Raw genomic sequence first — 19,271 nt, forward strand, 5'->3', positions numbered from 1 at the left:
TGTACCATTTTTATAAGAAAATGAATTATGCCTTAATCTCCAACAGGCACTACACTTAAATTCGTATAACATACAAAAGGAAACTTACATAGGTATTACTGGGAAAGTGGCTCTGATCCTTTCCTGCCCACAGCTCTCATTAACCACACTTATATTAAGAGTTCCCATTTATCCTAAATGTAAGGTATTAATTTTTCTATTATTCTTTTCTATAATAATGTCAGTAAAAGGTCTTATATCTTTCTGTTGTTTGTAGCTCTTCTACCTGAGATAAAACAGTGTTGCCCTTCTACACTCACCTTTTAGACTTCTATATTACACACCTGAGACCCCTCTGCTCTTGACACGGTTGGGCATCTCACTGTTTTTTCTACAATGGCGAGACAAAGCAATTTCACAGTCATCAGAAGGGTTATCACAAGAATTTACCATGACGTCTTGCAAGACCTGTTAGTAACTCTTAAATTACTGTGTGTTACCAGCGCAGGAACCTCTCGTTCTCTTGAGGGCTGTGTAAAGTGACAGTCATTCTCAAGGTCGTAAGTCTCACTTGTGAAGTGCTCAATGAGGTGATGCTATACACACATTTAACAGCACACCCACTGGATGGTTCTGTACAGAAAGTGTTGCATTTGTATTGCCAACACATTTCAGGCATGCGCTCCATTTTGCCCTAGTTGGTCTCATATCATCTCCTGTGGAAAGGAACTCTATAAATCTAACAAACCTTTTGCACTTGCAAAGCACATACACTGGCATGCACATATGCACAGTGTCCCAATGAAAACCGTGGACTAAACAGAAAGCTGTTAACAACAGTCTTTACTGCAGACAATGAGGCAAACACTAGCTCCTCTATCATCAACTCTGTTTAGTTCTTCATTCACAATTTTACACTAATAATCTGAAGGATTTATAACAGATGCTCACTCTGATGATACTGGCTTACCCATTTCACTCTCTTTTCCAGCCCTTTGATAGGCCGGCCTAAAATTCATTCATTTAAAAGCATTGTTAAAATAAATATGTAAATAAGTAAATAAAATAAAAGCATTGTTGAAGAGCTAACATGGGCTGGGAACACGGGTGGGCCCTAGGAATGAGAAGGTGAAGACATCTTTAAAGCTAGTAGGGAGAGAAATATAAAAAACCAACTCATTACAGGACACAAAGCTAAGTGCCTTCAGTTTTGTGGTCCTTTAGCCTCCAAGAGTTCCACATAACAAAGCAGATGCCACGGGAGCCAGTAAGGTTTGTCATCTAACCTAGCATTGCTCAAACTTGTAAGGACCATCCTTATTGACTAAAAATATGATATTAACCACAGAAATAATCATAGAAATCATAGAAGAGAAAACAGAAATTTTAAAGATTCTCATAGAGATTAGAAGCCTTCTGACACTGTTAACTCTAAGTTAATCCATTTATTACCCTTTGGCTTATTATCAGTTAACTTCCTAATAGGGACTCATAACCAAACAGGTGGGAGCAAGACTAATGCGTCCCAAGGCAAAAGATAAGCTTGTAGAGTAAAAAATGAACCCCTGGGAGGAAGAGGTATCAGGGAAGAAAGCGGTCCCAACAGAAGAGACTGGAGAGGCTGAGACAAAGTCTGCCTACTGCCCACTTGTGCCTAGCACCTGAAGTTTTAAAATATGATAGAGGCCAACACCAATAACTCATTTTGATCCAGAAAATCTACTTAAGAAAAGCTTTGCTGAAAATTGAGCAAACCTCTGAACTCTTTCAAAGACACGATATAGGTGATTTCTTTGTTCCTCGGCACCAGCTGAGCATCAACTCTAAACGGACTCAAATCTATTTGTTCAGAGGTAATACCTTTCCAGTACCAAAGAAAATAAGCAGCTCACGTAAAGGGACAGTGCAGACAAGCTCCAAATCCCAGACCATGCACAGCTCTCCAAGGGAGATGATGAAAAACTTCTGACTGACCTCAGCAGAGTCAGAGCTAAAAGCCTTAAGGAAGGTGCTCCCAACATGTAGACATTGAAAAGCATTCTTAAGCTTCAAAAGATAATTTCATCACTATGCTCAGAAAGCTGTGTGTGCCACCTTTGAGATTCACTCGCAAAGAGCTGGGATGCTCACCCTTTAACACCTGTACTGAACGGAGTCCTGGGTGTGTTGCAGGTGAGGGGCACAGAATTAGCATCCACGACAGTTTCTCACTTGTGGATCTCCCTTTGTCCCTGGCATCGTGCACCATCAGGGGTCTAGGAGAAAAACTATGTAAAACCCAACCAAAGCCAAAATTGGAAAAGTAATTTATTATTTTCTAAGTAAAACTTTCTCCTAAAAGAAAATGCCATTCTTCAAAATCTCCTGATTGGAGAAAGGTCTAGAGTACAGGCATTTGGTACATATGTCTGCCAGAAAGAGGCATTTGATTGGCGATAGAAAATGTGTGAGACGAAGATTGGTAAAACTATTTCATTTTACCCTTATCAAATTGGCCGTTTTGTTTGCTTTTTGTTTTATTTACACAGATGTATCGAGTGTTAATGAGTATAGGAGGAAACAGGCTCCCTCATAATTTGCTGGTGAGAGTATAAATCGGTACAATTTACGGCAACATGTTTCAAATACCTTTGAGTCAGTTTCATTTCTAGAAATATCTGAAATAATCATGGATGTGTATAAAAATTTAGCTAAAATTTTTACGTCACAGAGTTTATAATATTGACAAAATGAACAGCAACTTAAGTATTCAACCACAGAGGCAGCTAAAATAAGTAACAGATCAGCCATACAATGGAAGGATAGGAGTCATTCAGGCTTTTTTTCTCTCCTGAAGAAGGAAAAGGAGAGAAGAAAGATTAAATTCCTTGAAGCTTTAGTTCTTGGTGAATAGATTTAAGAATAAGGACAGTTACATAGCAGTTTCTTACAATGTTCCAAACTGTACCAGCTCTCCTGCAAAACAAAAAAGATAAAAACAAAAACCTGGCATTTCCATAAGCTATAAATGTATCCATCCACGAGGCCAATGCAGATGAGACAGTATGGATTAATTTTAAAACAGGGGGAAAATATATTTTAAATTATGAGGGTTAAAACCCTATTTATCCCCGGGGTCTCTGAAATTCTTCTGCCATTTGTTAAGTGAGTTAACGTTAATTTTTTCTTCACTCATATTTACTGACAACCATCTCTTAAGAGCAAGGCACTAGTAGCTAGGGGAATATACTTTTTGAAGTAGTTATTAGAGTCCAGGGCTTACAATCTATGGGGATGTGCTATTCATATGAAAAAGCCCCTGGAAAGAGCAGAGGCTCTGGGGATTCCGCCTTTGCAACGATCACAATTCCATCGGAGCAAGAGTCGAAGTTGTTGGGAGGCTGGTGGAGAGCTGGACTCCCCAACACCAAATAGGGTTAGGAAGTAATCACTTATCTCAATCGACTTTTTGGGAAAAAATAACCAATCAAGGAGGAAGTAAGGTGGGAGGCTACTGTCTTCATTTTACCTACCAGGAATGGTATGCTTAACCAAGGTCACACATTTGCTTGATGTCTCATAGGTCACAGGTGCTAGAACCAAATTGGCCCAGGTCTTATGCTCAAGTCCAGGGCTGTACGGTCTTAGGTCTTGAGACTTTAAAATACTGTAGTTTCTTCAATACAAAGCACTAGATGGTACTCTATATAGAAAACCTGATAAATTCATGATTTTCTTTGACCAAGGACGCATTATATCTAAGTCACATAAGAATGAACCACAATACCCAAACAAAATAAGGTCCAATGCAAATGAAACACCTATCTCAAGTTTTAATTTCCTTTCATTGATTTTGACCCCAAACTCAGATGTGAATAATGACTGTGACACGGTTCTTTCAAGTGCTGGCAAGGCACACAAAGCTACTCAGGTGAAGAGAAGAGGTGGTCTTCACTTAAGGGTTAAAAATCTCAGATATGAAGTAGAGAAAGATTTCAAAAGTGGCAAAGGGATCACCTCTCCATTTCAAAGACATGTTTATCTTTTTGTATTTCAAGGGAGGGCCTTTTGAAAGATTTGGCATAGAAATATGCATGTGAATAGAAGCACACTGAAAAGTCTTAGCTTTCAGGTATAATGGCTCTCCCTCAGAAAGCACTGTGCAGGATTCTTGAGTCTCTGAGGCATATTCGTATGCTGCCAAGTACACCCTGAGCCCTGCAGTAGGGCCTCTGTCCAGCTTTTATCTGACGACTCAGTAACATTTCCCAGCATTATGGCCCTGAACCCTACTACTACTTAAAAGTTTCACTCCTCTACTGCAGAAATGCATTCATTCATGTGGTACAAAAACATGCCAGAACATGTCTTATTTGTAAAAGAAAAAAAAACAGAAGAGGGGGGCGGGATGGAGAAGAAAAGATAATTATGGAAGACCCAGTAAGCAAATTTGATAGTCTTCTTCTAGAAATATTCATGAAAATCTGTCCCTGAAAACTGCTGGTATTTAGTAGCCAATCTTTTCCACATGACTTTTCCGAGAAATGTTCTTAGAAAGATCCCGCAAAGGGGTGATAATAAAATGCATCTCATCAGATGATCTTTCGATCTGGCATGGAGCCTTTCTCTCACATCTTCAATGTGGATTGCGACTCCTTCTTCCAAGGCCTCTCTCATTTACTCCATCTTAATCACACTGTGCCTTGTGCCTAGTGCCAGTCCTTCCAACAAGACCTGTAAGCAAGAATGCAGCCATCCACCAGGGACAAAGCAGACTGTATCCTGTCAGTTTCCACAAAGGCACACCCTGAGGATTTAGAGAGTTGAGGTCTACAAAAGTGCTTTATAGAAGAGCATATTCACCTCACAGGAAAGAAGTCCTTGTGAAACCCCTGTGATCTGAACACATCTCAGAGGAAAGAGACTGGATCTTTACTTTTGAAAAAGGTCTTTATTAAAAAGACAAATGTGAAATATAAATGTAATCTGGGGTAAGCAATGTGAACTAGGCCTTAAAATGAGGCTTTTTCCTAGCACACATTCACAGAAATTACAGAGCAAGGGAAGTCTGCAATAACCAGGCTGTGTTTGAATCGAGGCTTATTGCTCAGTGTGACCCAGATGTAACCAGATTAAATCCATCAGCAGCTAGAGGTAAATGGCCTTGTGCTAGGCTTACTTTCAACAGGCATTCTCTTTGCCTGGTGAAAGCCCTCTCTCCAACTAGAGGCCAAGTTATTAAGAAATTGTTTGTCATCTTAGATTGGATGGATCATTTGTTTCCCTGAATTCTTTTTCTCATCATTTACTCATTACACGCCTCCTCCTGATAGAAGTAGACATTTATTAGCTTCTGCATTTATTGCATTGGCAAACAGAAACATTCTGCCGCACTTCCTGGGGGTTCACTCATTTATCTATTGGATAAGAGACTGAAGTTTTCTACAGGGCAGAAAAATTAAAATATCAGTCAGGTTGACAGCCGGGAAAATGAGGATCTCTCAAGAAGCTTTCTTGAGCTTTTGGTTTAGTGAGGAGCTGCGATGTTATTTCAGCAAACTATCACTTCACGTACAACTAAAATTGTGGGCTATTAGCTGATGAACTAATATTCCAAATGAATAACACACATGGGACACTGTAAAGTATCTGAGATGCAAAGCTAACAGCTATTTTAAATAGAAAAATGTAACAAAATGCTTTTAAAGATCTATTTCTATAAGGAGCTAGGGAGCTAGAGAGAGAACACTATCTTATTAAATCAACAAAATTAGAGCTAGAATCAGAACTTAAAGTTGTAAGGGACCTAACAGGTTGCTGAATCCTTTTGCGGGAATCTTCTTTACAGCATCCCTGACAAATGATCACTCTCATTCTGCCTAAAACGCTGACGGTGATGGGGAGACTGGCATATTCCACAAGGCAGCTTATTTTAGAGCTGAAGACCTCTGGTTGACGGGGTCATTTCAAGGCTGGCCTGACTCCTTGTGACCTTGAACAAGCCATTCAACCTCTCTGAGTCTCAAGGTCCTTGTTTTAAATGTTAGGCTACCTTATATTGAAAGAATGAGGTAAAAGAGGGGAAAGTCATTTAGAGGCTCAACTATCTCATCCCAGCCCAAAGACTATTTGGTCCAGAGGGCCATGGGATACCTCAAAGTCTTCTGAAGCAGTGCCACTCCAAATGCAGAGCTGGCACGCTTGTCCATAATGCTCTATGCTGAGACACGAGTCATTCCAATCAGGATGTTAGAGCTCATTTAGAGTCCAGCTGTCTTCAATTCTTATTTCCTCTTTGGCTTCACTTTCCTTGAACCAACTTTTGTAATATGCTTTTCATTCTTAACAAAAAGCAGAGGCAGTATGCAATGGAAAGTTCTGTTGAGGCTGTCAGCTACTAACACAACCCCTCAAGCGGCTGGCCTATCTCAGCCCTCCTTGATCTTCCTAATTCTCTGATACCAATTTTCTGGGGTTTAGTCTTCAGTTCAACAAAGCTTGAATAGACTGGTATTGTGCCAGCACCAGTTATACAAAGAAAAATTGGTTTTTAGTCCTTTGCCCACTTAGAGTTTGTACATTAAAGAACTCCAGCCTTCCTGATACAATATTGCTTAAAATAGTGTTCAAGTCCCACCAAATCATTTTGGGGATAAGAAAAAGTATAAATGCTAGTGAGAATACTGTCTTTACAAATCAGTAACATCTTTTAGCTAAGTGTTCATATCAACATTTTTTTCTAAATAAGTCTTAAATCTCATCTGAGAGGCCCCTGGGCAGCCACACTGCTCTGTGCACTGACATTTAGACAACACTGATCAGTTCAACTGTTACCTCAAAGCTTTAGTTCACCATCTACAAGAGATCCTCACTCATTACTACGAAAGCCTTAGTTACAGTCAGTGACCTCAATGGAAGGAAGTGATGCAGCAATGTACTCAATAACTTCACTAAAAGCCCCCTTAAATGTTCAATCATAGCTTAGAAGCCTGTGGAACATAGCAATCTAACTTCCCAAAGATTAACTCAGGTTCTCCCTCCCAAGAGAGTTAATGTCAACATAAAGCCAGAGGATACCTCGTTAAAGGAAAAAATTATAGCTGAGCTACAACGACCTAGATGCCAGAGTTTCCCTTATTTGTATTATCTTTTATATAACCAGCTTGGATAAAAAGCAATATCAGTTCTTTAGGAGTGGTTCACAGGTTAACAACTCCTACAGATTCCATTACACGACACACAATAATAAATAAAATTTTTCAATTTAGTTTCATCACTTATTTCATCCAAGTAAAAGTCGTTCTGACGACGCCCTTACAGAGATGAAGTAAAATCTTTCAAATACTTCACTATACATAAGGGGCTGTAGGAGAGGGACACAAAAATCTATACTACACAATCTCCATCTTCAACTAACATAGAATCTGCCAGGGAGTCTGGCCGTGTTCATCGTAATATTTAACATTTATTAACACAAACCTATGTGGCAGGCACCATGCTATGTGCTTTATATGGATTATCCAACTTAAATCTTATAATAACACCATTAGGTTGGTACTATTATCTCCACTTTCCAGATGAGGAAACTAAGGTCCAAAAAAGCTGAGTAATTAACAGATCATTGAGCTTGTCAGTGGCACTGTCAGGATTGCATCCAAGCAATCTGGCTCCAGAGACAATATTCTCTACAGCTATCCTAGAGTGATGTCCAAATAGCTACAAAAAAACTTAAATACCTATGAAAAGAGATCACATGTAAACAGAAGATCAGAAGGCTTCATGTAGGAGGTGGCATTTAGCCTCTAGTTAAATCCTATTACCTTGCCTGAATCTATTGTTAAAATTCCTAATTATTTACTTTACTTAGCTTAAAAAAGGGAGGAGGGTGTTAAGTCAATTGTAATAAGCTGTATATTACACATTAAATTTATTTGAATTAAATTTTAAGTAGTCAAAGGCTTTGCTTATAGAAAACGGTCTTAAGAATCTTTTGCTTTTTTCTAGTTCAAATTCTCATTTCCTCCCTGATGATAGAGAACTACTTCCCTGAATAAACTGGCACAACTCCTGTATTATCCGGCACCATCCAATATAGTCCTGCAGCATCCTGTTCAGTGGAAGAGTCCCTCTGCCAGACTTTGTCCTCCCCAAAGAGTTAACCACCAGTTCAGACCAGAGGGCTTCGTTCCAAGTCCTCTCCTCTTCTGGACCTACCCTTGATTTCTAAGGGAGTTCCTCCAGTCTTACGGCTTTAAAATTCCCCCCAGAGGCTGACAACTCCCAAATTTATACATCCAGCCAAGCCCTTGCCTCTGATTCCACACTCTCTGGTCTAAACGTTTTGTAGACATCTCAACTGGTCATCACAAAGGCATTCCAAATTTAAATGGATAAAACACAATTTACGATTTGCACCCCATAGTCATTTCCTTGCTTCAACGAGCCAACTTATTCCTTTTGGTTTTCCTAGGCTCAGTAAATGGATCTACCTTTTACCCAGAGGCTGAGCCAGAAACACAGGAATCACCTTTCTTTCTTATTTTTCTCATTTTATTTCTAGTCCATCACATCAAGTGCTCTCCACTCCTTAATCTCAGGTCATACTTTCTTCCTTTCTTTAACAGGCAGCTAAGGGTTTTGGATGTTATTGTAAGGGCAATGGAGAGGCAAGGTAGAGTTTTAAGCAAACAAATTACATAATCTGACGCAAGTTCTTAAAAGATCACTGTAGCTCTTGGTTGAAGAACAGACAGTGGTGGTGGGTGGGGAAGAGAATGGAGGTAGGGGGACAAGTGATTACCAGAGTTTAGGTGAGAGATGATGGAGGCCTGGTCTATGCTGGTAATAGAACTGGAAAATAAAATTGAGCTGTGTTTTGGAGTTAGAATCAACAGAACTTCCTGATGAATTGAAAGGAAAAGGGAGGGAATGTGAGAATCAAAACTCTCTTAGATTTTTAGCTTCAACCATTGAATAGACAATGGTGCCATTTCCTGAGAAGGAAGAAAACTGGAGGAAGCCTGGTGGGAGAACACCTCAGTATGTGTTTGCATGTGTGTGTGGCATGTATGTGCGTGCACACGTGTGTATGAGGAGTGATATTCTACTTGCTTGCCTCTGCCCTCTCCAAACTTTTCTATAGATTGTTCTTGTACTTCCTCTTAAGTGTTTCGTTCTCAGAACACCTCCACTAAAACAGCGCCTCTCCAATCTATTTTCTTTCACAGTACTCATGTTTCTTTAATTGTACTTCTCATAACCTAATTATTTTGGCTGATTTTGTTTTGTTAACTCTCTTCCACTCACTGGACTACGATCTTGATGTGGGAAGGAATATGCCCTGCATGTTTATTCCTGTTTCCTGAGTGCCTAGCACAGGTCCCATCACATAGCTGAAACTCAACAAATGTTTCCTTCATCATTCATCCTCAGCAATCTCTGGTGGGTAGGGGGGAAATGCCTAAAGGAAGGGTTGGCAAACTTTTTCCACAAAGGGCCAGATAGTAAATATTTTAAGCTTTGCAGGTCATAACGGTCTCTCGCAACTACTCAACTGTGTTTTAGTGTGAAAGTAGCCATAGAGAATACGCAAACAAATGAGCACGGCTACATTCCAATAAAAGTATTTATGGAGACTGAAATTTGAATTTCATATAAATTTTGTGTGTCATGAAAGTATTCTTTAGATTTCTTTCCAACCACTTAAAAATGTAAAAAGCATTCTTATCATGCAGGCCATAGTTTGCTGACCCCTGATCTACCTAAAATTCAAGCATCTGGTCTCAAGGAATGGGAGGGTGAGGCAATGTTAAACTAACTGATTGGTATAATTTTCATTAAAGAATTTATCATAGTGTAAACTAATCCTTGTATTTACATATCCCTTACCCTCCCACTAGCCTACTGGCTCCTTAAGAAAAAGGAACCATGTCCATGAATCTTGTCGTGTAGTATTTAATGTTTGTTGAGTGAAAGGTGGGATGGAGGGAGGGAATAGCAGAAATGAATCCCAAGTCTGAAACAAACAGAAACCTTATTTTCTCTTGATTCTGACACTATGCAGCCATGTTGAGAAATAAATAAATTTCAAAAGATGAGTGGCAATGTGATAAACCTAAACTTCAAACTACAATAATGACCCAGCAAACTGAAAGACCCTAAAAAAAATGTAAGGAGTTCAGAAAACTCTTGTATTATTCTGTAGATCATCCTGCTCAGAACAAATATTCTTTTCAAATACAGTGTCAGCAATATCTTCATTAATTACAAGGATGTGTTCCAACAATATACCTGTTATTACAATTGCATTTTCTATAGTCAGAAATGGTAAGATGGACTATCAAAATGAATTTTAATTTATCAAATAAAAAGGGTTATGGTATAAAGATGCCTTTAAATACCTCATAAAATTATGCCAAATGTGATGGAAAGCAATATCATATAGCTGAGAGTGTTGAGAAAAACATTATAGGAAGGGGAACAAAGAAGGTGACAGCCCACGCTGAGCATGAGGAATGAACGCGTGACCCAAAGCTCAGAACATCACTTGTAACATTCACAGTTGTGTCTGAGTGCTCAGCTTCAGCAGACTGTCCACGGTACAGAAACCTTCGGGGAGTCCAATCTTTTCCTGTTTTAATGATAGGGAGGAGGTGAGAGGGCTGTGGGGGCACTAGGAACCCCAAAAGTGAAGAGGAGAATTTCCTCAAAGGTGAGAGAGAGAAAAAAACCCAAACAAACCGCAAACTGGAGACTCAGTACAAAGACAGGTACAAATAGTAACTCTCTAGCCTTTCCTGTTTTGATGAGATCAGTGAAAGCAGGAAGGGAACGTGGAGGCAGTGAAAACAGGTCTGTCAACCTTGCAGACAGGCTAAAAACATCCAACCTCCGGACATGGCTGGAGGAGGAATTTTTGCCCATCTAACATTAGAACATCTATGTGGATAATCCATATGCCATTTAGCTTTGGTAGGGGCTCTGAGTCAAAGAGGTCCTCTCAGCTCCTTTGTGTCTATAATTCAATCCCATTCCAACTCTAACCTTGCATGAGTCTGTGCAGTGCAGAGGCTGAGAATGTGGGCTTAGACTGCCAGGGTTCAAATCCTGGCTCTACCACTTACTATCTCCACAACCTTGGATAAAGTATGCACCATCATTACTCCGCCTCACTCTCCTCATCTGTAAAACAAGGATAACAGTTCTGAAGAGCCAGAAAGGGTAAATGAAATAATGCGTGCAAAGTGCATAGCGCAGTGGTAGTCAACAGTGAGCTCACAATAAATGTGGCCATTCTTCATTTCTAACAGCCAGGCAGGATTATTCATGTTGACTTGGATTGGGGGGTGGGGGGAACTTTGAGGAAAGGAGTGCAAGGTCACAGGGAGACTCATGGGCACATTTTCACTTAATAAGGAACTTAAAAAGATACTTCAATATTCACTTTCCAGATCCATAGTGCCTATTTACTATTCCTCTAGGAAAACAAGGATTAGAATCACTCTTAGAATCAGAGTGCCATTTGAACTCAACATAGAACTGATCTGCTAACAAAGTACAGACCAAAATAAGCACCGTCTGCCAGGCTTGGCAAGATAGATACTGTATTTGAAAAGCAAACCTGGCACTTTCTGAAAAGATAGTGAAGAATACACTAGAGCAATAAATGGCATGGAATCAAGCCAAGAGATGTGGGCAAAGGGTGTTCAACAGGACCTGCCAGAAGGCTCTTCCCCCATATTCATGGCTCATGCCAGGAATTCAAGTCCCTGGTCAAGCAGCACCTAATCAGAGACCTCCCTGTAACAAAACAGCACCTCCGTCCATCCCCCCATACACACCATCATTTTCTCTCCCTTATTTTATGAGCTATTCTTCTTCATAGAACTCATCACCACTTGACATAAAACAATTCGTTGCTGGCTGTCTTATATCAACAGAGTGTTAACTCTATGAAAACAGGAATTTGTGTCGTTTTCCTCTCCGCTATATCTCCAGAGCCTAAAATAGACCTTGCCACATAGTCTACTCTAACTAAATATTAAATGAATGATTGAGCCTGGTGAACAGCTCACAGTGACCAAAAAAAAGTAAAGAAAATAAAAAGATGTTAAGCAAAAGTTCTAAACTGTTAGTAATAAAGGTACTAAATTGTTTTAAAAAAATTAATAAAAATATTGTCAGTTAAAGCAGTAATTACTTTTCAAAAGTTTACAAAAATCCAAGCAGATTATCTAAAAGTATTCTAGGGGCTGGCCCTGTGGCCGAGTGGTTAAGTTCACGCGCTCTGCTTTGGTAGCCCAGGGTTTCACAGGGTCGGATCCTGGGCGCGGACCTAGTACTGCTTGTCAGGCTATGCCGAGGCGGTATCCCACACAGCAGAGGCAGAAGGACCTACAACTGGGAATATACAACTACGTACTGGGGGGGTTTGGTGAGAAGAAGAAAAAAAATAAAAAATAAAAGTATTTTAAATCACAGATGGAACCCAAGAAATTGGAGGATAGTCATCACTCTTGAAATGAACAAAACTGACTGAAGAACATACAAGGCAGGTTTAATATGAACCAATACAACCATTAACATCATCAACATCTATATTTATCATTGCACCAATTCTATATATATTTTAGAATTTTTATTTCACTTGTTAACTAAATCAGCAAACATGTCTCTCTCCTTAAAATGTCCACAGAGAAAGTCACTGCTAAAAATATGTTAAATAAGTCAATATTTAAGTTTCCCTAAAATATTTACCATGAACATATTTTATTGCCATCACTGATTTTAGGATCAAGGAACAACAACAACTAAAAAGCATAAAGAGTATCTACTAATAGCCTGTTTTTCTACGTGGATAAACTTTAAGAACTGTAATGTTCTCAAAAGAAAAATGATTTTCTTCAGATAATGGGAAGATCCAGAAAGTATATTCTACAAAACAGGCTATGGAAAATTTTTTAAACTGCAGTGTGGGTGTTCAAGGTGACAAGTTAGCAGGATTTTCTTTTCTTTTTTTTTTTTTTTTACCATATTTTGTACAATAGAGAAAATGAGAAAGAAAAAACAAGTTACAACAGTTGCTTATGCCTTTAAACTGTAGCATATTCAAATAAAAAAAGACATTCACACACCATTGAGAAACTAAGTTTAATCCTTATAATTCCCATAATTTATACTGTTAACAGCTGAATACTTTAGTCATTAAAATGTACTTTCGTTCAGGGATTAAAAAATAGGAGACCTGCATATATTCAAGATGTTAGTTTGGTTTTATTATTAATTGGGTTCTTTTTCTTTTTCTTTTATGAGGCAGAAGCAGTAAGGACAACAGGAAGTTGTGGGAGAAATACAAAAATGAATTTAAATTATATGAGAAAGATATTAGAGGTTCATACAGATAGATCTTTTTGAAAGGTTACTGTTTGGTGATTTTGTTTTTTAGACTGAAGTATTTAATTTTATGAAAATTATCTAATCTCAGAAAGCCTTTTGAGGAATCTAGTCAAAAAAGATGCATTCTTAAGGAAGGTAACATAGCATACTGTGATTTTTTCTGAGCTGGCCAACAATATGCTGAGACTCTTTGTTTTACAATTAAAAAGACTTCAATGATTTTGCTCTTCGGTGAGCACTTTTAATAGACACTTGCATAAACTGCACAAAATGATGAGACATGCCAGAATTAAGTGTGACCCAGTGCATTTTTCTGTAGAAATGAAATCTACACGATTGATATCAATATCCCACTGCCATTTTCCTGAAGCCATAACCCCACTAGAAATGTTTTCTGCCTCTCAGGAATACAATCCAAGATAAAAGTCTCATTTTTCAAAAAAAAAGACCCTTATACCTACGAATATTCCTAACCGTGAAATCTATCATTAGAAGACAAGTGTCTGTCAAGGAATCACTCTTCTGATTTTTTTAATGCATGTCACCTTGCTCTTGACCCAACACAGCCCAGGACCTGTCCTCATCCATGCTTTCATGCTTTCTCCTCCTTATCATCCATTCCATTTTAATAGATAATAGAGAAGATGAAAAAAAAAAAGCTCATTCTGTACTTATTAGCGAAATAAAAAAATTCTACAAGACACTCAAAAATGACAGCAAAAAATGAATCCTTGTTCTGCATTGATATTCTACGTCACAAACTTCCAATGGAAGATTAAAACAAAACACAAACTTAAAAAAAAGCAACAGACCCGTGTTCATAGCACATTAGTAAAGGAATCCCTGCATAGTCCTTCCTCTAGATTCTACAGTCTGCTCCACCCCAGCAACTTCCTTAAAGCCGTATCTCTACGCTTCCCCACCGCACACCTCTGGAACCCAGCCTCTTCGTCTTTGGGTTTCTAGTCCCTACCTAGCCTTGAGGAGCTGGACTCCAATATTACATTATCTAAGGGTTTAATAAAAACACCATTTTTAACCCGGAGAAGTGAAGTTCAACCAGTTCTGTTTTGTTGTGTTTTGTTCCTAATTTCCCACCCATCAGCTGGGCTTCTATGCATTCAACTAAATGGACAAAGATTCTAACCAGAAAAGGATTCTAATCAAAGAATCTTTTGATTTTCTGCTCAAAACATGAAGGTTGAAAGAAAGACATAAGCTTGAGTGCACCAAAGTGTCCAGATTACCATCTCTGATATACAGAGTCTGCCAAGTTTGAAGGGAAATATGTACAAGAGAAATCCCATTTTATCTAATAAAGTGAAGTACATTAAAGAGCCCTGAAAATCTGAAAGATTATGTAGGCCTAATTGTAGTTTTTTGGTTTTTTTATTTCTATATTGCAAAAGAGTTCTATAATTGAGCTAATGATTCTATTCCTTCTGGCAAAATTCAATATAACCATTTCAACATAACAAAATAATGGATAAATGTTTTTTTTTCTTCCCCAACAAGTTACCTCAAAGAGCATGTAATTATCAACCTTCTAGATGGTGGAGACTGCTGATGATAGCTGATGTTACGCTAATTTAATATCCACACAAATTCACATATAGTATCTTATTTCATCTCCACACCCTCAAGAAGTATGTTATAAAAGCCACATACAGATGAGGGCTCTCAGGGTGAAACGGGTTACACCGTGTTTCAACAGACAAGCAGCCAATAAGTAGGAGGTCTAACATTTGAATCCATATCCCCTTTTCGTTAATGTCATCTTCATCTTGAGGTCTGCTGAGAGAGGGACCCCAAGACTTTGATGCATTCCAGAATCATCGAAGCCCATCCTCCCTAACATTCTGAAGTCTGGGGTTATTAAATATCTCACGTAATTATGAAAAGACGGAGAGACAAGCCTTTGGGAATTACTGCTTTACGACACTGTGGGTATGTAGAAATTAGCAAGTGGAACAAATCAGCAGGTTAGTTGTCCTTTTTTCTGAGAGAATAAATCAGGTAAGTTCTACTGAAAATTTCTTTCTTTCAGTACAGCAATTAATTTAAAAACTACTGCATGCCTGCTTTATACCATGATATGAACAAAACTAGTAGTCATTATATTTCAGTCACCTCTGCAAAATTTGGGATGACCATTCCAACACGAATCAGTTCTAGGAGACTAAATAAACAAATACTCATTTACCGACTTAGAAACTGTTTGTTGAGACAATAATAACAACTAGGTAAACACTGTCACCACTCCCTTCCCAGACTACATAAGACCAATTTTTAAACCTCTAGCTTTCTGTTTCCTTGTCTGAACAAGTGTACTTCTGTATTGAATGAATGTTAAAGTCCAAGGAGCAGTCATCTTTTATGTGTCTATAAAATATTCCATTTCACTAATATAGCATCCAGGTTGTTGTGTTAATATTGGTTTTAATCATCAGTCAGCACAGGCTTAAAACATTGGCAATCTTGTTTTGTTGGCTGGCAAGCCTTGAAATACAGAATTTCATCATAATCGCTGTTTCCATTTGGCTACTTTCTAAAGAAATATTCATTCAAAAACTATCTTTTGCATAATTACTCTTAAATAGCTAGAGTATAACTGATATTTCTGTAAATGTAGTTACTTTATATAACTTGTGCCTCTATTTAGACTAAAATATTTACCCTTTTGTCTTTTGGCATTATTCTTTTGGGAACCAAGTTCAGGTTCAAATCCAAATGATATGTAATATAATTTTTTAATGTACCCAACAGAGAAATGGCAGTCTCTGTCTTTAATTACATGCTATTGAATTTTAACAAATAGTTCTAGGAATGTCTGCCAAATTTCTACAGTTTAGAGCAACTGCATCATGAGAGAATAGACAGTTCACAATTTACTATGCATTATTTTTCTTGAACTAAAGAAACACTCATTGTAGTTCTAGTTACATTTTCATTTTAACAATGGCTAGATAAACAGAAAGACAGATCTTCTCAACACATGGATTGCCCACCCAAGAAGATAACCCAAGGATCTTAACTCTTGGACCACTCTTCTCTCATTTCCATTTTCACTCTCTGCCTCAGGTAACCTACAGTCCATCTAGGCAAGGCAGAAACCACATTACGATTAAGTTCTAGAAATACTAATATAAAGAAGAGGAAAACAGGCAAGGAGGAGTGATGAGATATTAGAGGTAAACTGTGTCTCACTTAGTCACTCCATGTGTCACAGGTATCTACCATGCACGAGATCGGGGCGCATAGTTTAGGTGGTCACCATCCCCTAATAAGGGGATGTCTAACACCCGGCAGAGCAATGTACGCAGAAAGACAGCAAGCTTGGGGATTTCCCAGTGAGCAACACTGAAGCAGCAGATGGAAAGCCATCACAGGAGGTTAAATGCAGGAAGGACGTAAGGGTAGTTGACTGGTGTATTTCTGAGATTTACTAATTACTCGGGTTAATTCTGAGGCAGAGCCTAGGGATGCCACTGAGTTGAAATTCAAATAGCTCTAGGATAGGAGGAATCTCTCTGGCCTTAAACTAGAGAAAGGAAACTGACAGTAAACTCCTATTTGTGTGATTACAATCTAAATTTGCAGGACGTTTATGCTGCAAGATTCCACACGTACACAATCCAAACAGCAGGCCAATCAGCAGGCTGCACCGCTGTAGATACAGTGGTTCAAGGGCTACTTCAGAGATCTACCAGAAATGATTCTGCAAAGAGGGACATGGTAAAGGAAGAAGGTGGGGCAGAAGTGCTCGCAGCAGCAGGAGCTAGAAGAGGATCACTCTCGGTGTCGGTAGCATGCTGTCTCACCAGTACCTCGGCTGATCTAGCTTGGCTTACAATTTTGACTTCTGGTTATTTTCCACATGGTATTTCTCAGGCCACCTTCTTTTCCCTCCATCCTCTCAGAGGAGTAAGGCCCAATCCACAGATCCTTTACTGTTTCCTTACTTTCAGCATCTTTCCTGTCAGTTTAGCCTATGTACTTCACCATACTAATTGTATTTATCATTTGACCACGCTCTATAATGAAACTGGTGCAACTTCTCTTTACTGTGGAACACAATCCCCTATTAAGTAAGACTACTGGTGCTTAGCTTACAAAAGAAGTACAAAAGTTGCTAAGGGAAACTCAGCTGAGAATCTGTCACGTAACTCTTGTGCTCTGAACAAAAAATGTCATGCCCACTTCCACCAAAAATCTTCTTAAAGTGGGTGAAGGAGAGTGAAATTGCATAATAAATGTAAGGCCAGAAAGCCTCACAGGAGTATTATAGTCTACCACTGGTCACACAGAAGGAAAGGCTGTTAGTGAGGAGGAAGACAGAGGCCTGGCTGCACTGGCTGGAAACTTAGGGCAGGTTACTTGATGTCTCTGAGCCTCCACAACAAAATCAACAACTGGTTGTGTGAGGAAGAGAGAAAAATACCTTCCCCTAAATGTCTGTGCTGGGGTTAAAATGACAGTGCCGTATCATTTCATACACTGACTGGCTTATAATAATCCTTCAACAGATGGTAGCTGTTGTTAACAATGAGGCTGATGATACTGACACCGATATATTTCTTGGCCAATAGCAAGAATGTCCTCAATACAAAGTACCCAGGAGCCTTTTCACCCTAAGCCAAGTTTTAGGATAATACATGAAGCTGGGTATTCTATTCAGGGCAGGGTTTGTGGATAACATTGATTACCTCCCCACTAAAGTCATATAAAAGTAATGGATAAGAATATCACTTAGGCCATATGATATAATTTACTTCAAAAGTTTGTTCAAAAAGTGGTATCTGGGGGCTGGCCCCGTGGCCGAGTGGTTAAGTTCGCGCGCTCCGCTGCAGGCGGCCCAGTGTTTCGTTAGTTCGAATCCTGGGCGCGGACATGGCACTGCTCATCAGACCACACTGAGGCAGCGTCCCACATGCCACAACTAGAAGAACCCACAACGAAGAATACACAACTATGTACCGAGGGGGCTTTGGGGAGAAAAAGGAAAAAATAAAATCTTAAAAAAAAAAAAAAAAAGTGGTATCTGCACTGACGTTGAATTTTATGTAAATAACACATGCAGTTGCACTAACATCAGCAGCTGGCGCGACTGGAGCAGAAGGACCCTCGCCTTGACTCTGTAAAAACCTGTAGGATAAGGTGTAACTTGAGGTAAGGGGCACACTAAGCAACCTAGAAGATGCGTATCTGAATTACATGGGCTGTTTTTGAGATTAAAGCCTTTCAGCTGCTGAAAACTCCTTTATTCATTTACTCAACAAAGATATGCACAGTACCTACATGTGAGGCACTGTTCCAGGGCTGGGGATACAGCAGTGAACAGACACGGTTCCTGCTCTCACAGATCTTCTGTGAAAACCACAGGTGGTGAGGGCGCAGTGCTGTGACCACACTATGCTCCCTGAACTCTTGTTCTTAACTGTCTCTGAAGGCAAATGAAATTACAGAGCATGTGGTTGTTGACCTTCACTCAATTTCACTCACGGATGCAAAGACCACACTCTCTGACCTACGAAAGCAAACGTTACTGCTCTTCCTCACCAAATAATAGCCCATCCTATAAACTCCTCTGAAGGGTCACAGAAACTCGAGGCTCTGAAGGAATGGAAGGTGTTAATACATCTCTTTTTGCTTGTTCCTTCAGCTCCAGATCTTGGTAAACACTTGTGGGAAGATTTTTAAAGATCCACAGTGATCATTAAAATATTTATTTAATTTGATTACCACCCTACTTCATTTTATGAAAGGGAAGAAATTCCTATTCGGACCCTACATCCTTAGTGGCATTCTGCTGAGCCCCTGTGCCTGATTCTTCACATAAGATGTACAACTCTTGGGTTAATGGGCATGATTCTGGGTCCTGAGGTGTGCCCAGCAAAACTCCACTACTCCTTATTCCC

General features: G+C 39.2%; 1 protein-coding gene across 6 annotated transcripts in view; it reads right to left on the reverse strand.

The window, feature by feature from the left end:
* Positions 1-19,271, reverse strand: part of CHCHD3 (coiled-coil-helix-coiled-coil-helix domain containing 3) — a 269,706-nt gene that overhangs the window by 67,091 nt on the left and 183,344 nt on the right. The gene's annotated exons all lie outside the window — the stretch shown is intronic.

Source organism: Equus caballus, chromosome 4 (assembly GCF_041296265.1).
Source record: "Equus caballus isolate H_3958 breed thoroughbred chromosome 4, TB-T2T, whole genome shotgun sequence".
Lineage (NCBI taxonomy): Eukaryota > Metazoa > Chordata > Mammalia > Perissodactyla > Equidae > Equus > Equus caballus.